Below are 16,871 nucleotides of genomic sequence, written 5' to 3'. Positions count from 1 at the left end.
CTCCCGCTGCTGGACCCCACCCCTCTCCTAGAGCCAGAGATAGAACCCAGGAGTCCTGGCTACCAGTTATCTCCTGCCGTAACCCATTAGACCCCACCCCTCCCAAAGCTGGATTCTCTGGTGGCTACTGTGCTCTGAGCTCAAGCAGAAACCCTTCCCGTCGTGGGAGCATTTACAGGGTCTCCCCATTACAGGGGTTCTTTAGGGCAGGGGGGTTCCTGAACTGAGGGCCGTGATACAGCCCTGGGTGGTCGGCCAGTGCAGCCCTGGGCAGAGGTTTGTGGGTGGGGGGAAAGTGGGGGTGTTGTGAAGCAGACAGGCGTGACCGGTGATGGCCTCCGCTGAAGGCTGGAGGAGCCCAGCGCCCTGGCGGGTGGCAGAGGGCAAAGCAGAGCCGCTGAGCGGAGGGTGAGGAGAAAGGGCAGCTCCCAGGGCGGCAGGAGGGGGCTGGAGGGTTCGTGGCCAGGCCTAAGCATCTGCCTCTGCCCAGCACTGGCAGCCCCCAAACCCTTCCCTCATTCCCGGGCAGAGGGTGCCCGCGAGGCACACCAGGGAGCTGGGTGGGTGACCGGGGCAGGGCTGCCAGGTGATCTGCTCAAGGCACTCAGCGGGCCACTGTGGCGGAGGGTGTCAGCAGGGGCCTGGTGTGACACCTGCCTGGCCCCTTTGCCCGCTCGCCAGCCCTGGTCTCTGCTGAAGAGAGAGGCCCCGCACGCCCCGCGGTACCCCTCTCCCTGACCGACGCGTGTTAATAGCGGGCCACAGTGCCTAATACAGCAGCACAGCTGGACCTCAGGGAAAAGTTTGGGACCCCCTGCTCTAGAGTCTATCCAGCCCTCAGTGGTCGCAGTAGCTTCTCCCACAGACGAGGAATCTCTAAGGGTTGTTCCTGGATGTGGGTCTTAGACGCCTGCTGATATTCAACCAACTCCTAAAGCTCTTCCTGCAGTCGGCACATTTACAGGGGCTCGCTCCCGCGTGAACCCTCTGGTGGATCACGACCTGCTCCTGGATTCGCCACCTCTACACGGCTGCTCCCCCAGTGTGGATCCTCAGAGGCTGGGCATGGGTGGAGCTCTGGCTGAAGCCCTTCCCGCGGGTGGTACGCTTGTAGGATCTCTCACTTGGGTGGGTCCGCCCCTGCCAGATCGTATCGGAGCCAACCCGCGGAGCTCTGGCCGCCTCTGTGGGGTCGCTCCCCCATATGGATCTGCGGGTGCCCGCTGAAGAGTACGTGGTGACTCCCTGTTCTGTTCACTCCCTCTGGGGCACCTGGTATTGGCTGCTGTCGGCAGACAGGATATGGGGCTGGATGGACCTTTGGTCTGACCCAGGAGGGCCGTTCTCGTGTTCTCTCTGCCTGTGCGGACAATACGCACCACTCAGGGGACAGGGCGCAGGACAACGGTAGCACAGGGTCACTTGTTCTGAAGTGAGCTGCCCCGAGCAGGAGCTACCCATCCCCGTTCTACACGCAGCCACCGAGCCTGCCTCCCAGAAACGACCTCCCCGTCGTTAAACGGAACAACCCTTCAACAGAGCCACGAGAGCTGAGCTGGGCCCCAGCCCTTCAGCAGTCCCCTTCAGTGGGCCAGACCCCTAAGGAACCCACTCACACTCACGGGTGGGCCACTCGGCCTCAGCACCTCCAATACCCAGCCCCTGGACTCCAGCCCCCCCGGTTTCTCTTGGTGAGCTCAGCCCAGCTCAGACAGACTGCTGCTCAGAGACGTCTGCCCTCTCCAGCGAATAACGCCCCTCAGCGGGGGTTTGCAGGGACACCACCCAGCCGCTCCAAAGCAGAGCAGGGTTTATTAGACCACGTCGGGAAGCCCTTAGGCTAGCACAGAGAAGCAAAGGTTAAGCCACAGGCCAGATGGGCCAAGGCCAGGGCTCCCATGAGGCCTGCTTCTGTAGGACCCATCTTTGCTTCCCTTCTGTCTCTGTTACATTCGGCAGGTCTACACTATGGGCGCTATGTAGCGTTATAACGTAGATCGGGGCTGGGGAACTTTTTTCTATGAGGGGCCATTGACCCACAATAAAAAAATCAATTGTGGGCCACACATAGCCCTGCCGGGGGGAGGGAGACGCACCGAGGCTCGGGGCTTTCCCTAGGGTTGCCAACTTTCTAATTGCACAAAACTGAACACCCCTGCCCTGCTGCTTCCCCAAGGCCTCATGCCCCCACTCACTCCTGCCCCGCTCCCTCAGTGGCTCGCTCTCCCTGACCCTCACTCACTTTCACTGGGCTGGGGCAGGGGGTTGGAGTGCAGGAGGGGGTGAGGGCTCTGGCTGGGGAGGTGCAGACTCTGGGGTGGGACTGGGGATGAGGGGATTGAAGTACAGGAGGGGGCTCTGGCCTGGGGCCAAGGGGTTTGGAGTGTGGGAGCGGGCTCAGGGCTGGGGCAGGGGGTTGGAGTGCAGGAGGGGGTGAGGGCTCCGGATGGGGGTGCAGGCTCTGGGGTGGGGCCAGAAATGAGGGGTTCAGGGTGCAGGAGGGGGTGAGGGCTCTGGCTGGGGGGGTGCAGGCTCTGGGGTGGGGCTGGAGATGAGGGGATTGAGGTACAGGAGGGGGCCAAGGGGTTTGGAGTGTGGGAGTGGGCTCAGGGCTGGGGCAGGGGGTGTGGGGTGCGGGCTCCGGCTGGGCAGCGCTTACTTCAGTCGGCGGCACAGCGGGCTAAGCTGGGCTCCCTGCCTGCCCTGGCTTCGTGCGGCTCCTGGAAGCAGCCGGCATATCTGGCCCCTAGGTGGAGGCACGGTTGAAATTAAGCAATGGGCTTGATCCGGCCCATGGGCCGTACGTTCCCCACCCTTGGTGTAGATGCTTCCTATATTGATGGAAGGGGTTTTTCCATCACTGTAGGTAATCCACCTCCCCGAGCAGGGTAGCTAGATTGATGGAAGAATCTGGGGTTAACTGACTTCACTATGGTGCACACACCCCAAAGCAACATAGCTAGCTCAATGTAAATTTTAAATGAAGACCAGGGCTAAGTCCCAGGTGAGAGCCCCTGCGTCTCTCAGCCCAGCTCTTATCATCTGCTGTCACCTTCCCTCATTGTCCTGCTGCAGAACATCGCTGAGTTCACTTGTGCTTCACCCAGCCAGGCTGGGCGCCTCCCATTGACAATCGACTGGTGTCAGGTGTTCAGTCTTTGGGGTTCCCAGGTTCTTTCCAGATCCTCCATTGATACAGGTTGGTCCCAGCCAGTCCTTAATGACACTCCCAGACAGCTATGTGACAAAATACATCATGTCTCCTGCTCTTTACGCTCAGTACAAAGCATGGAGGGGAAACTGAGGCCCACACTGGTGTCATAACAACTTGATCAAAATTCCCCCCTTCGGCACCCCCTTTCACAACCCCGCCACATGTACTCACGGGAGCCTAGTGAACGCTATCGTTTTGCTTTCCCGTCTGCAGACATATCCCACCTCACTGCTAACAACCCTCATGCCACAGACACGACCTGCGTAACTCACTGCTGAAACGATGAGGACTGGATCCCTCTTGCCCCATGATCACACACACACGGGGGGGGGGGGCAGGGCTCAGACCCCAATCTCTCCTGACTCCTATCACAGCCTTGGGATACTCCTCAAACAAGCCCGACATCTCCTCCTATCACAAACACACCCCAACCAAACTATCCCCTCGTCACCATCACCACTGGGAACAGCTCCACATGGCCCAAGGAGTACAGCACATGCAGATCATTCTCAGGGGCTCTTCCCAGCTCCACAGGGGCAGAATTAAGGTTACACACAGGGGCGGCGAGTTGTATGGGCCCGTGATGCCCGTGCTCCACCGATATGAGAACAGGAAGCCTGGCTCCACCAAAGTTCAGGGCTGGGTCTCTCCCCCGGCCCCGCCTGCTGTCCCCACGCGCCCCCCCAGAGCGTCCCCCACAGCCCCTCCTGCCACCCCTGGGCCAGTTAAAAGGGCCCGGGGCCTCCGCCGCCACCACCGGCAAGGCAACAGGACGAAGGCGGCTTCTTGCTCCCCCGCTCCGCTTACGGAAGCAGCCGGCACGTCCCTGCGGGCCCGGGGGGGGGGGGGGGGGGGAAGGGGAGCGAGCGTCTCCGCGCGCTGCCCCCACCCAGAGCGCCGACTCTGCCGACTGCGGCCAATGGGAGCTGCGGGGAGCCGCCTGAAGCAAGTGTTAGGCTATAGATATTCAGGTCTCTCGGTAAAGGCCTGTACTCTAAGGGTATGTCTACACTACGGAATAAGGTCGAATTTATAGAAGTCGGTTTTTTAGAAATCGGTTTTATAAATTCGAGTGTGTGTGTCCCCACAGAAAATGCTCTAAGTGCATTAAGTGCATTAACTCGGCGGAGCGCTTCCACAGTACCGAGGCAAGCGTCGACTTCCGGAGCGTTGCACTGTGGGTAGCTATCCCACAGTTCCCGCAGTCTCCGCTGCCCATTGGAATTCTGGGTTGAGATCCCAATGCCTGATGGGGCTAAAACATTGTCACGGGTGGTTCTGGGTACATATCGTCAGCCTCCCGTTCCCTCCCTCCCCCCGTGAAAGCAAGGGCAGACAATCATTTCGCGCCTTTTTTCCTGAGTTACCTGTGCAGACGCCATACCACAGCAAGCATGGAGCCCGCTCAGGTAACCGTCACCCTATGTCTCCTGGGTGCTGGCAGACGCGGTACGGCTTTGCTGCACAGTAGCAGTAACCCCTTGCCTTCTGGCAGCAGACGGTGCAATACGACTGGTAGTCGTCCTCATCGTGTCCGAGGTGCTCCTGGCCGCGTCGGCTGGGAGCGCCTGGGCAGACATGGGCGCAGGGACTACATTTGGAGTGACTTGACCAGGTCATTCTCTTTAGTCCTGCAGTCAGTCCTATTGAACCGTCTTATGGTGAGCAGGCAGGCGATACGGACTGCTAGCAGTCGTACTGTACCATCTTCTGCCAGGCAGGCAAGAGATGAGGATTGCTAGCAGTCGTATTGCACCATCTTCTGCCAGGCAGGCAAGAGATGGGGATGGCTAGCAGGCGTACTGTACCATCTTCTGCCGAGCAGCCATGAGATGTGGATGGCATGCAGTCCTTCTGCACCGTCTGCTGCCAGCCAAAGATGTAAAAGATAGATGGAGTGGGTCAAAACAAGAAATAGACCAGATTTGTTTTGTACTCATTTGCCTCCTCCCCTGTCTAGGGGACTCATTCCTCTAGGTCACACTGCAGTCACTCACAGAGAAGGTGCAGCGAGGTAAATCTAGCCATGTATCAATCAGAGGCCAGGCTAACCTCCTTGTTCCAATAACAACGATAACTTAGGTGCACCATTTCTTATTGGAACCCTCCGTGCAGTCCTGCCTGAAATACTCCTTGATGTACAGGCACCCCCTTTGTTGATTTTAGCTCCCTGAAGCCAACCCTGTAAGCCGTGTCGTCAGTCGCCCCTCCCTCCGTCAGAGCAACGGCAGACAATCGTTCCGCGCCTTTTTTCTGTGCGGACGCCATACCACGGCAAGCATGGAGCCCGCTCAGCTCACTTTGGCAATTAGGAGCACATTAACCACCACACGCATTATTCAGCAGTATATGCAGCACCAGAACATGGCAACGCGATACCGGGCGAGGAGGCGACGTCAGCGCGGTCCCGTGAGTGATCAGGACATGGACACAGATTTCTCTGAAAGCATGGGCCCTGACAATGCATGCATCATGGTGCTAATGGGGCAGGTTCATGCTGTGGAACGCCGATTCTGGGCTCGGGAAACAAGCACAGACTGGTGGGACCGCATAGTGTTGCAGGTCTGGGACGATTCCCAGTGGCTACGAAACTTTCGCATGCGTAAGGGCACTTTCATGGAACTTTGTGACTTGCTTTCCCCTGTCCTGAAGCGCATGAATACCAAGATGAGAGCAGCCCTCACAGTTGAGAAGCGAGTGGCGATAGCCCTGTGGAAGCTTGCAACGCCAGACAGCTACCGGTCAGTTGGGAATCAATTTGGAGTGGGCAAATCTACTGTGGGGGCTGCTGTGATGCAAGTAGCCCACGCAATCAAAGATCTCCTGATATCAAGGGTAGTGACCCTGGGAAATGTGCAGGTCATAGTGGATGGCTTTGCTGCAATGGGATTCCCTAACTGTGGTGGGGCTATAGATGGAACCCATATCCCTATCTTGGCACCGGAGCACCAAGCCGCCGAGTACATAAACCGCAAGGGGTACTTTTCGATAGTGCTGCAAGCTCTGGTGGATCACAAGGGACGTTTCACCAACATCAACGTGGGATGGCCGGGAAAGGTGCATGATGCTCGCATCTTCAGGAACTCTGGTCTGTTTCAAAAGCTGCAGGAAGGGACTTTATTCCCAGACCAGAAAATAACTGTTGGGGATGTTGAAATGCCTATATGTATCCTTGGGGACCCAGCCTACCCCTTAATGCCATGGCTCATGAAGCCGTACACAGGCAGCCTGGACAGTGGTCAGGAGCTGTTCAACTACAGGCTGAGCAAGTGCAGAATGGTGGTAGAATGTGCATTTGGACGTTTAAAGGCGCGCTGGCGCAGTTTATTGACTCGCTTAGACCTCAGCGAAACCAATATTCCCACTGTTATTACTGCTTGCTGTGTGCTCCACAATATCTGTGAGAGTAAGGGGGAGACGTTTATGGCGGGGTGGGAGGTTGAGGCAAATCGCCTGGCTGCTGGTTACGCGCAGCCAGACACCAGGGCGGTTAGAAGAGCACAGGAGGGCGCGGTACGCATCAGAGAAGCTTTGAAAAACAGTTTCATGACTGGCCAGGCTACAGTGTGAAAGTTCTGTTTGTTTCTCCTTGATGAACCCCCCCGCCCCTTGGTTCACTCTACTTCCCTGTAAGCTAACCACCCTCCCCTCCTCCCTTTAATCATTGCTTGCAGAGCCAATAAAGTCATTGCTGCTTCACAGTCATGCATTCGTTATTCATTCATCACACAAATAGGGGGATGACTACCAAGGTATCCCAGGAGGGGTGGTGGAGGAGGGAAGGAAAATGCCACACAGCACTTTAAGCACAGCACTTTAAAAGTTTACAACTTTAAAATTTATTGAATGACAGCCTTCTTTTTTTTGGGCAATCCTCTGTGGGGGAATGGCTGGTTGGCCGGAGGCCTCCCCACCGTGTTCTTGGGCGTCTGGGTGTGGAGGCTATGGAACTTGGGGAGGAGGGCGGTTGGTTACAGAGGGGCTGCAGTGGCAGTCTGTGCTCCAGCTGCCTTTGCTGCAGCTCAACCATACACTGGAGCATACTGGTTTGGTCCTGCAGCAGCCTCAGCATTGAATCCTGCCTCCTCTCATCACGCTGCCGCCACATTTGAGCTTCAGCCCTGTCTTCAGCCCGCCACTTACTCTCTTCAGCCCGCCACTTACTCTCTTCAGCCCTCCACCTCTCCTCCCGGTCATTTTGTGCTTTCCTGCACTCTGACATTATTTGCCTCCACGCATTCGTCTGTGCTCTGTCAGTGTGGGAGGACAGCATGAGCTCGGAGAACATTTCATCGCGAGTGCGTTTTTTTTTCTTTCTAAGCTTCACTAGCCTCTGGGAAGGAGAAGATCCTGTGATCATTGAAACACATGCAGCTGGTGGAGAAAAAAAAAGGGACAGCGGTATTTAAAAAGACACATTTTATAAAACAGTGGCTACACTCTTTCAGGGTAAACCTTGAAAGTTAACATTACATACATAGCACATGTGCTTTCGTTACAAGGTCGCATTTTGCCTCCTCCCACCGCGTGAACGGATTTTGGTTGAATGCCAGCAAACATACACTGCAATGCTTTGTTCTACAGTGATTCCCCAGTACGTGTTGCTGGCCTGGAGTGGTAAAGTGTCCTACCATGAAGGACGAAATAAGGCTGCCCTCCCCAGAAACCTTTTGCAAAGGCAGAACCGCAAATGCCAGGGCAAAGTAATCCTTTCACATGCTTGCTTTTAAACCATGTATAGCATTTTAAAAGGTACACTCACCAGAGGTCCCTTCTCCGCCTGCTGAGTCCAGGAGGCAGCCTTGGGTGGGTTCGGGGGGTACTGGCTCCAGGTCTAGGGTGAGAAACAGTTCCTGGCTGTCGGGAAAACCGGTTTCTCCGCTTGCTTGCTGTGAGCTATCTACAACCTCCTCATCATCATCTTCTTCGTCCCCAAAACCTACTTCTGTATTGCCTCCATCTCCATTGAAGGAGTCAAACAACACGGCTGGGGTAGTGGTGGCTGAACCCCCTAAAATGGCATGCAGCTCATCATAGAAGCGGCATGTTTGGGGCTCTGACCCAGAGCGGCCGTTCGCCTCTCTGGTTTTCTGGTAGGCTTGCCTCAGCTCCTTCAGTTTCACGCGGCACTGCTTCGGGTCCCTGTTATGGCCTCTGTCCTTCATGCCCTGGGAGATTTTCAGAAAGGTTTTGGCATTTCGAAAACTGGAACGGAGTTCTGATAGCACGGATTCCTCTCCCCAAACAGCGATCAGATCCCGTACCTCCCGTTCAGTCCATGCTGGAGCTCTTTTGCGATTCTGGGACTCCATCATGGTCACCTCTGCTGATGAGCTCTGCATGGTCACCTGCAGCTTGCCACGCTGGCCAAACAGGAAATGAGATTCAAAAGTTCGCGGTTCTTTTCCTGTCTACCTGGCCAGTGCATCTGAGTTGAGAGCGCTGTCCAGAGCGGTCAGAATGGAGCACTCTGGGATAGCTCCCGGAGGCCAATACCATCGAATTGTGTCCACAGTACCCCAAATTCGAGCCGGCAACGTCGATTTAAGCGCTAATCCACTTGTCAGGGGTGGAGTAAGGAAATCGATTTTAAGAGCCCTTTAAGTCGAAATAAAGGGCTTCATTGTGTGGACGGGTGCAGGTTTAAATCGATTTAACGCTGCTAAATTCGATCTAAAGTCCTAGTGTAGACCAGGGCTAAGAATTTAGGTGTATTCTTATCCCTTGGCTAGTTATTGAGGTATGAAAGAAAGAATCAAAATCACTGTCTGCCAGTGTAAGGGCCTTCTCTCACTGGGACAGTCTGAGGCCCTGTGCTTAGGCTAAGGCCTTTGGCTAAGCAACAGAGGCAGCCATAAGCTGGGAAGCGACCGGTCACATCCTCAGCAGTCCCATTGAAAGAAGGTGCTATTGGACTGTTAGGAACACAATCCTGTCCCGATAGTGCCCATCACCTCCAGAGAAAGGGAAATGCCTAGAAGATGTAAAAGGAAACCTAGTTTGATAGCATCCTGTCTGGCAAGAACTCACTTATCAATAGCTGGGATGTGAAATCCTCACTTCTGTAAAAAGAACGAGGAGTACTTGTGGCACCTTAGAGGCTAACAAATTTATCTGAGCATAAGCTTTCGTGAGCTACAGCTCACTTCACCATTTCTGTGTTTGTTCTATCACTGTAGTCCCCATTTCCCCATTGTTTGTCTGTATAATCTCTCTCTGGTTCTGGGATTGTTCCTGTCTGCTGTATAATGAATTTTGCTGGGTGTAAACTAATTAAGGTGGTGGGATATAATTGGTTAAATAATCATGTTACAATATGTTAGGATTGGTTAGTTAAATTTCAGTAAAATGATTTGGTTAAGGTATAGCTAAGCAGAACTCAAGTTTTATTATATAGTCTGCAGTCAATCAGGAAGTGGGGGGGTGTGGGGGTGGAAATGGGAACAGGGAATGGGGGTGGGGAAATTGGAATCATGTTTGGCTAAGGGCAGGAATGGGAACAGGGAATGGGAGTAAGGAAGTGGGAATCATGTTTGGCTAAGGGCAGGAATGGGAACAGGGACACAGGTGTAAGGCTCTGTGGTGTCAGAGCTGGGAAGGGGGACACTAAGGAAGGAAACTGGAATCATGCTTGCTGGAAGTTCACCCCAATAAACATCAAATTGTTTGCACCTTTGGACTTCGGGTATTGTTGCTCTCTGTTCATGCAAGAAGGACCAGGGAAGTAAGTGGGTGAAGGAATAAGCCCCCTAACGGTAAGCTGCACCCCTCACCCTCATCCTCTCCCACACCCCAACCCCAGACCAGACCCCATACCACCTCCCACACCCCAACCACCCACCCCAGCCCAGAGCCTACACCCCAACTCCTTCCCAGAACACATTTCCCATACCCCCTCCTGCACCCCAACCCCCTGCCCCAGCCCAGACCCCACACCACACACCCAAACTCCCTCCCAGAGCCTTAGGGAGGTGTGTGTGTGTGTGTGTGTGGGGGGGACTTGGACCACCAAAAATTATACAAACCTGCCACCCTTGATTACATGGGCCTGTCCCTTAACTCTGCGTTTCCTGGTTTTCAGAGCTTTGAGGGCCTCCCCATCCTGGAAGGGCAAGAGATGGCCCCAACCCGCGGCAAGCTTAACACTGAGATCACCATGGTTTTGCAAGTAAATAAGATTGAGATTCGGGTTCTGACCTCCCCGTGCCTGCATCCCCATGCTGCCCTGAAGCTAACTGGGCTGGCAGGGAGAGGGGGGAACTGCAGGGCTCAGATGCACAGACCCCCACCCTGCTGCTCCAGAGCTGGCTGTGGTGTGGGTGGGGTATTTGTCTCTCTGGTACCAGCTGCAGTTCAGGGCCTGATCCCCTTGTCACTGCAGCTGACACAAGCCCAGGAGCCAGCCCTGCAGGACCCCTCTCCAGTCCAGGGCCAGGAGCCGTGGCATGGACCAATCAGCTGTGGAGGCAGGGGCGGGACCAGTCGGGAAGTGGACCAGTCACTGCTACGTCTGGACTGCAGAACCCTGGACTTTGACTCTTATTTCGAAATCCGTCCCCCAGAAGCAGCACGGCTTTGTAGGGCACCCGAAAATTTGGGGCACCCCTGAGGCTTAGTGTCCAACCTCCCACCTTTTCCGCTCCCTGTTCTGATCCTTCCTGCAGCTCCCACCACAGCTGGCTGCTGCAGCCTGGTGAGTCTTCCGGGGGAGGGGATCTGCTACTTAACAGTGAAAAAGCCTCCAGCCTGCCAGACCTGTTAGCACAACACTGAAACTGTTAAAGAGCCATTTAAGTTTTTTTCCACTGCATGCATCCGATGAAGTGAGCTGTAGCTCACAAAAGCTTATCCTCAAATAAATTTGTTAGTCTCTAAGGTGCCACAAGTCCTCCTTTTCTTTTTGTGGATACAGACTAACAGGGCTGCTACTCTGAAACCTGTCAAGTGGTAATGAAGCCATTTAACAAGCATTTGCCAACCCCCAGGTCTATACTGTCAGTTTCTGAATTTACTGACAAAACCAGTTGTGCCTTACTCAGCTCCTCCGAGTTAAGATCAAGTGTTTACTCAGAACATGTTAGTCACAGGACCTTAGTTTAAAATTTGCTTTAAAAATATTTCATTAGTGTGTTGCTGAAGATGATAAAATCACATCTCTAAAAAAACCCTTGCATCAATTTATAGATCATAGAATCATAGAATATCAGGGTTGGAAGGGACCTCAGGAGGTCATCTAGTCCAACCCCCTGCTCAAGCAGGACCAACCCCAATTAAATCATCCCAGCCAGGGCTTTGCCAAGCCTGACCTTAAAAACTTCTAAGGAAGGAGATTCCACCACCTCCCTAGGCAACACATTCCAGTGTTTCACCACCCTCCTAGCGAAAAAGTTTTTCCTAATATCCAACCTAAACCTCCCCCACTGCAACTTGAGACCATTACTCCTTGTTCTGTCATCTGCTACCACTGAGAACAGTCTAGATCCATCCTCTTTGGAACCCCCTTTCAGGGAGTTGAAAGCAGCTATCAAATCCCCCCTCATTCTTCTCTTCCGCAGACTAAACAATCCCAGTTCCCTCAGCCTCTCCTCATAAATCATGTGTTCCAGTCCCCTAATCATTTTTGTTGCCCTCTGCTGGACGTTTTCCAATTTTTCCACATCCTTCTTGTAGTGTGGGGCCCAAAACTGGACACAGTACTCCAGATGAGGCCTCACCAATGTCGAATAGAGGGGAACGATCACGTCCCTCGATCTGCTGGCAATGCCCCTACTTATACATCCCAAAATGCCATTGGCCTTCTTGGCAACAAGGGCACACTGTTGACTCCTACCCAGCTTCTCGTCCACTGTAACCCCTAGGTCCTTTTCTGTAGAACTGCTGCCTAGTCACTCGGTCCCTAGTCTGTAGAGGTGCATGGGATTCTTCCATCCTAAGTGCAGGACTCTGCACTTGTCCTTGTTGAACCTTATCAGATTTCTTTTGGCCCAATCCTCTAATTTGTCTAGGCCCCTCTGTATCCTATCCCTACCCTCCAGCATATCTACCACTCCTCCCAGTTTAGTGTCACCTGCAAACTTGCTGAGGGTGCAATCCACACCATCCTCCAGATCATTTATGAAGATATTGAACAAAACCGGCTCCAGGACCGACCCTTGGGGCACTCCACTTGGGGCACTCCACCAGCTGCCAACTAGACATGGAGCCATTGATCACTACCCGCTGAGCCCGACAATCTAGCCAACTTTCTATCCACCTTATAGTCAATTCATCCAGCCCATAGTTCTTTAACTTGCTAGCAAGAATACTGTAGGATACCGTATCAAAATCTTTGCTAAAGTCAAGGAACAACACGTCCACTGCTTTCCCCTCATCCACAGAGCCAGTTATCTCGTCATAGAAGGCAATTAGATTAGTCAGGCATGACTTGCCCTTGGTGAATCCATGCTGACTGTTCTTGATCACTTTCCTCTCCTCTAAGTGCTTCAGAATTGATTCCTTGAGGACCTGCTCCATGATTTTTCCAGGGACTGAGGTGAGGCTGACTGGCCTGTAGTTCCCAGGATCCTCCTTCTTCCCTTTTTTAAAGATGGGCACTACATTAGCCTTTTTCCAGTCGTCCGGGATGCACAAATTGAGTATTCATCTTTAGCCTTAAATGTTTGGATCTTCCGACATATAGTTTTTTAAATATATCCTTCAAAAGACCACCCTTATCTAAAACACACATGCGAGCCCAGGCTGCCTCAGGCAGAGGGGCACCAGTTTAAGAATACTGCATAGGGCCCCATAAATCGTAAGGACATCCCTGCCCTGGAGGGCAAGCAGAAAAGAGGTTAGGTCCAGGCATGGACCCTAACAGCCCCACCCCACAGCTTGCTAGTTTGTTAATTTCAGCGTACTAAAGGGGCCAGAGAGACACAGAACTGTCCTCTGACAATGTTAAACAGTTAAGCAGGGTTGAGAGTATGGAAACCTCAGGCTGCTTTGTCCCCTGGCAAACAATAGAATCCTCATGCTGCAACTTGGAAATTTATTAAGCAGGATACACAAGAAAATAATTCAAAACAAAACAAAGGATTTTGAAAGTGAGTGTTAAGCAAAACAATTGTAAGCAAAACTTGAAGTCCCTTTTTTTCAGAGAGGATACTTGTGAAATATTTTTTTGTTGAGAGCTGTGAGTTTTGTGGTTACTTTTCCTGCTTTTAACAAAACGGATGCAAAAGGAAGCGGAGGAAGAGAACCAATAGTAAGGTGGGAGAAATATGGCTTTGTGTCGGCGTTTTCAGGACACAGGACAGCTGATCTGTCATGTCTAGATGCTCTGGGCTGGCAAGTCGGTCAGGATAGCTGTTGCTCTGGACCTGACTCACTTTCCCAGTCCTGGTCATCATCTGGCTGTTCTGGGCAGGTCCTTTTCTTCACCAGTTCTTCACTGAGTGGGCTCTCTTATGCCATTGTGCTGGTGTCATGCCTTGCAGTTGATTAAAGGATCAGCTCAAAGACGCACACACACACACAGAGATAGGACAGGCGGAAGATAGCAGGGGATGGAAAGGAACACACAAGGGAAAGGAAAAACAGCAGGATCCTCATGTTTATTAACCTGGTGTCTTGGTGGACTGGCCGTGATGGCCAGGTGTCCCCACTGGTGTGCTGAGCTCTGGGTGTTGCAGTGACCCTGGAGGCTCACCACCCTTCCCCTCTCTGGTTTCTTTCCAGGCAAATGATAACCAAACCCATGCCTATGCAGGAGCCCACCACAGTCCAGGGTAGACACAGATGGACATCATTTTCTATGTGAAAACTGACAAGTCCTTCATGTAAGTCAACATTTTACCCCCTCCTCCAGGCAGCTGCATAACCATGACAAAGATAGACTTGTTTCTGATGAAGTAATCTGAAAATTTCTTCCCTTTTTCCACTTGTTGGTTAGCGTACAGCAAACTAAATTGTTGGTAACCTGGCGATAAAATAAAGGGAGAGTTAGCACAGTGGATCTCTAAACAATTGCTTTTCTGCCATTTCTTATTTGGACTGTTGGATCGAAAAGCTAAATAACTAAACATACAAGAAAATGATTTCTAGCTGCTTGACTTGTCTGTAGATGAAATAACTAATTAAAAAAAAATCACAAGTCTCTTACAATAATGGAAACTGACGTTGCCAAAATGTTGTTCTGCTGGATGGTGTATAATTATCCAAATGCAAAATACGTCTCAGACGGTGAGCTCTCTCAAACAATAATTGCTCAGTTTTAAAGTACGTTTATTTCCTTACAACTTACCTGGCTTCTTCAGGAGTTTGGTTGCCACCATCTCCATGAATTTGTCAATGGTCATATTGTTGAATTCCTGCTCTTTATTTGCCACATCTATGATGCTTCTTCTGCCCTCCACTCCATCTACAAACACCTGGAACACGATAGACATCCTCACTGCTCTTCCATCAGCTGGCAACTGAGCCAGTGCCTTCCCTTCTCCTCACCACCAAGTCTCTGAAGCTTTCACTTTCACTGTTTGTGATGCATTTTTAAAGCAACAACGTCTGCATTACTGACAGCAGTAAAAAGAGCCATTAAGAAATGTCTTCCAGAGCAGTCATTGAGGTGGATGCTGGGGCAGCTGTCTCGGGACTGGTCTTGGGGGGAGAGCTGGGTGATGCTGTAGATACAGGTTTAACACTGGTGAAAGGCTTCAATATGATTTTAGCTGTTAGCTGAGATTGGCGTGAGCGTGGGTTTGGTTTGAGCTGGTATTAACAAGACAGTAGGACCTTGTTTTGCAAAAGTAAGGACTCTGCTGAGCCAAACGGTCTTAAGCTCTTCAGACTTTTTCCACAAAAGGACAAACCAGTGTGACCAAAACCCCTCTCCGTTCTGAACCGTGTTTTGCAGGACAGCGGAAAATAGAAACGAGCTCATGGGCGGCCGGTGACAAGGCCGTTGGGGAAGGCTAGCCCCCAGCCCCTCCCCTTGTGCCCAAGGCCCTGCCCTATATGCCCCCCCTTCTGTCCCCCCTCCCCTGCAGGAGCTCAGAGCACCCCCACCACAGCCCCTGGCCCCAGCGCCGGGCAGCCAGCCCCGGTGCACCATGTGGCAGCACTCCCGGCCCCGGTGCTCTGGGTGGGGCAGCCAGCCTCCGGGTGGCATGGCCCCAGCAGCAGCCACTCTGACTCCCTGCGGGAGGCAGGCCAGCCAGCCCCAGCCAGCCTGGGCTCGCCAAGGCAGAGCGCTCTGGGAACTGCAGGAGGGGGCCTGGCCTGGGGGTGGAGTGTGGGCAGGGCCACGCTAGGCTGTTTGGGAAGGCACAGCGTACCCCTGCCTACGTAAAGATACCCGCTGCCCGTGTTCCCGGAGCTCTGAAAGGGGAGGGGGTGCATGCCTGCCGGGCAGCTGAACTCAAGACACTGAGCAGAGCGGTCACAGTGGGCATTGTGGGATAGTGAGGGAGGCCAGTTCTGGTGATATAACAAATGGCAGTGTCTACGCTGACTCTTTGTTGCTTTAACTTTGCCGCAAAAAGCTCGATGCCTCTCCTCGAGGTAGTTTTATTTTGTCAGAAAACAGCAGAGTTTTGCCACCAAAAGGAGCTTTGCAACGTGTCCACCTCCACCGTTTTGTTGGCAAAAGCTGCCTTTTGCGGACACAGCTGTGCAGTGTGGACAAGGCTTGAGCCTCCGGTGTCTTTCCCTCCTCTGCTGTCCCAGCTGCCCCCTCAATCTTTAGAAACTGGTGCCCTGAGCCCCTGCAAATGAAAGTAAGACAATCAGTTTTTAATAAAAGGAGTACTTGTGGCACCTTAAGAGCTCTCCTTACAGTGTGTATGATAACACCCATTGTTTCATGTTCTCTGTGTATATAAATCTCCCCACTGTATTTTCCACTGAATACATCCGATGAAGTGAGCTGTAGCTCACGAAAGCTTATGCTCCAATAAATTGGTTAGTCTCTAAGGTGCCACAAGTCCTCCTTTTCTTTTTGCGAATACAGACTAACACGGCTGCTACTCTGAAACCTGTCAGTTTTTAATGTGACTGTTGTCCCTGCCAAGTCTTTCTCACTCAGGGACAAATCCGACACTCCGTATTCAGGCAAAAATAACCTATTGGCTTCCGAGGAGCTTTGCCTAAGGACTCCATGAGTTTGCTAAAGTGGCCTAGGGAATAAAAGCTCATGTTTTAAAAAACAAATTGCAACATGGCTACAGGCAGCGGTGCTTGATTACAGCCAGTTGTTTTCTTCCTGATGCAGCTCTGGTTGGTGAACTGTGGAGAGGGAGATCTAATCTACGAATAAAAAAAGAGAAAAATGAAAGTAAGTTTTAAGTTTCATTTTCACCGCTGGGTGGGGCAGTGTTTCCAGGAATTAGAGCTGTTTATCAGAACAGTGACACCATGAACAAACATTAATTTTGGACACGCCTGTAGAGAGACAGGCGGGAGCATGGAGTTCCCCTGCCTGTGACACAGCCCCAAGGGTGGAGGCCCACAAATGCAATTATCCAGGCCAAGGCCAAGCTTCCTGGGAAGCTCAGGGGGGTTTCTGTGGGCTCATCGGGGCTATGCAGGGTTCATGTTTGCAAAGTAACCACAGTAGCTTTTCCTTCAGAATGCCCAGGGGCTTGTACTGAGCATTTAAAACCCAAATGTCCCCTATAGT

The 16,871-nt window shown here is 52.5% G+C and overlaps 1 long non-coding RNA gene across 1 annotated transcript; it reads right to left on the bottom strand.

Moving 5' to 3' along the window:
• Positions 1-13,227: 13,227 nt before the first annotated feature.
• LOC125638288 (uncharacterized) lies at positions 13,228-14,767 on the bottom strand. The gene is made up of 2 exons (XR_007357186.2): positions 14,499-14,767; positions 13,228-14,174 (listed from the first exon to the last, which is right to left on the bottom strand). It is a non-coding gene; the product is annotated as an uncharacterized LOC125638288 (long non-coding RNA).
• Positions 14,768-16,871: the final 2,104 nt, after the last annotated feature.

This window comes from Caretta caretta, chromosome 6 (genome assembly GCF_965140235.1).
Source record: "Caretta caretta isolate rCarCar2 chromosome 6, rCarCar1.hap1, whole genome shotgun sequence".
Taxonomy (NCBI): domain Eukaryota; kingdom Metazoa; phylum Chordata; order Testudines; family Cheloniidae; genus Caretta; species Caretta caretta.
Note: the sequence above shows the minus strand (reverse complement) of the source record. Positions and strands in the feature narration are given on the sequence as shown.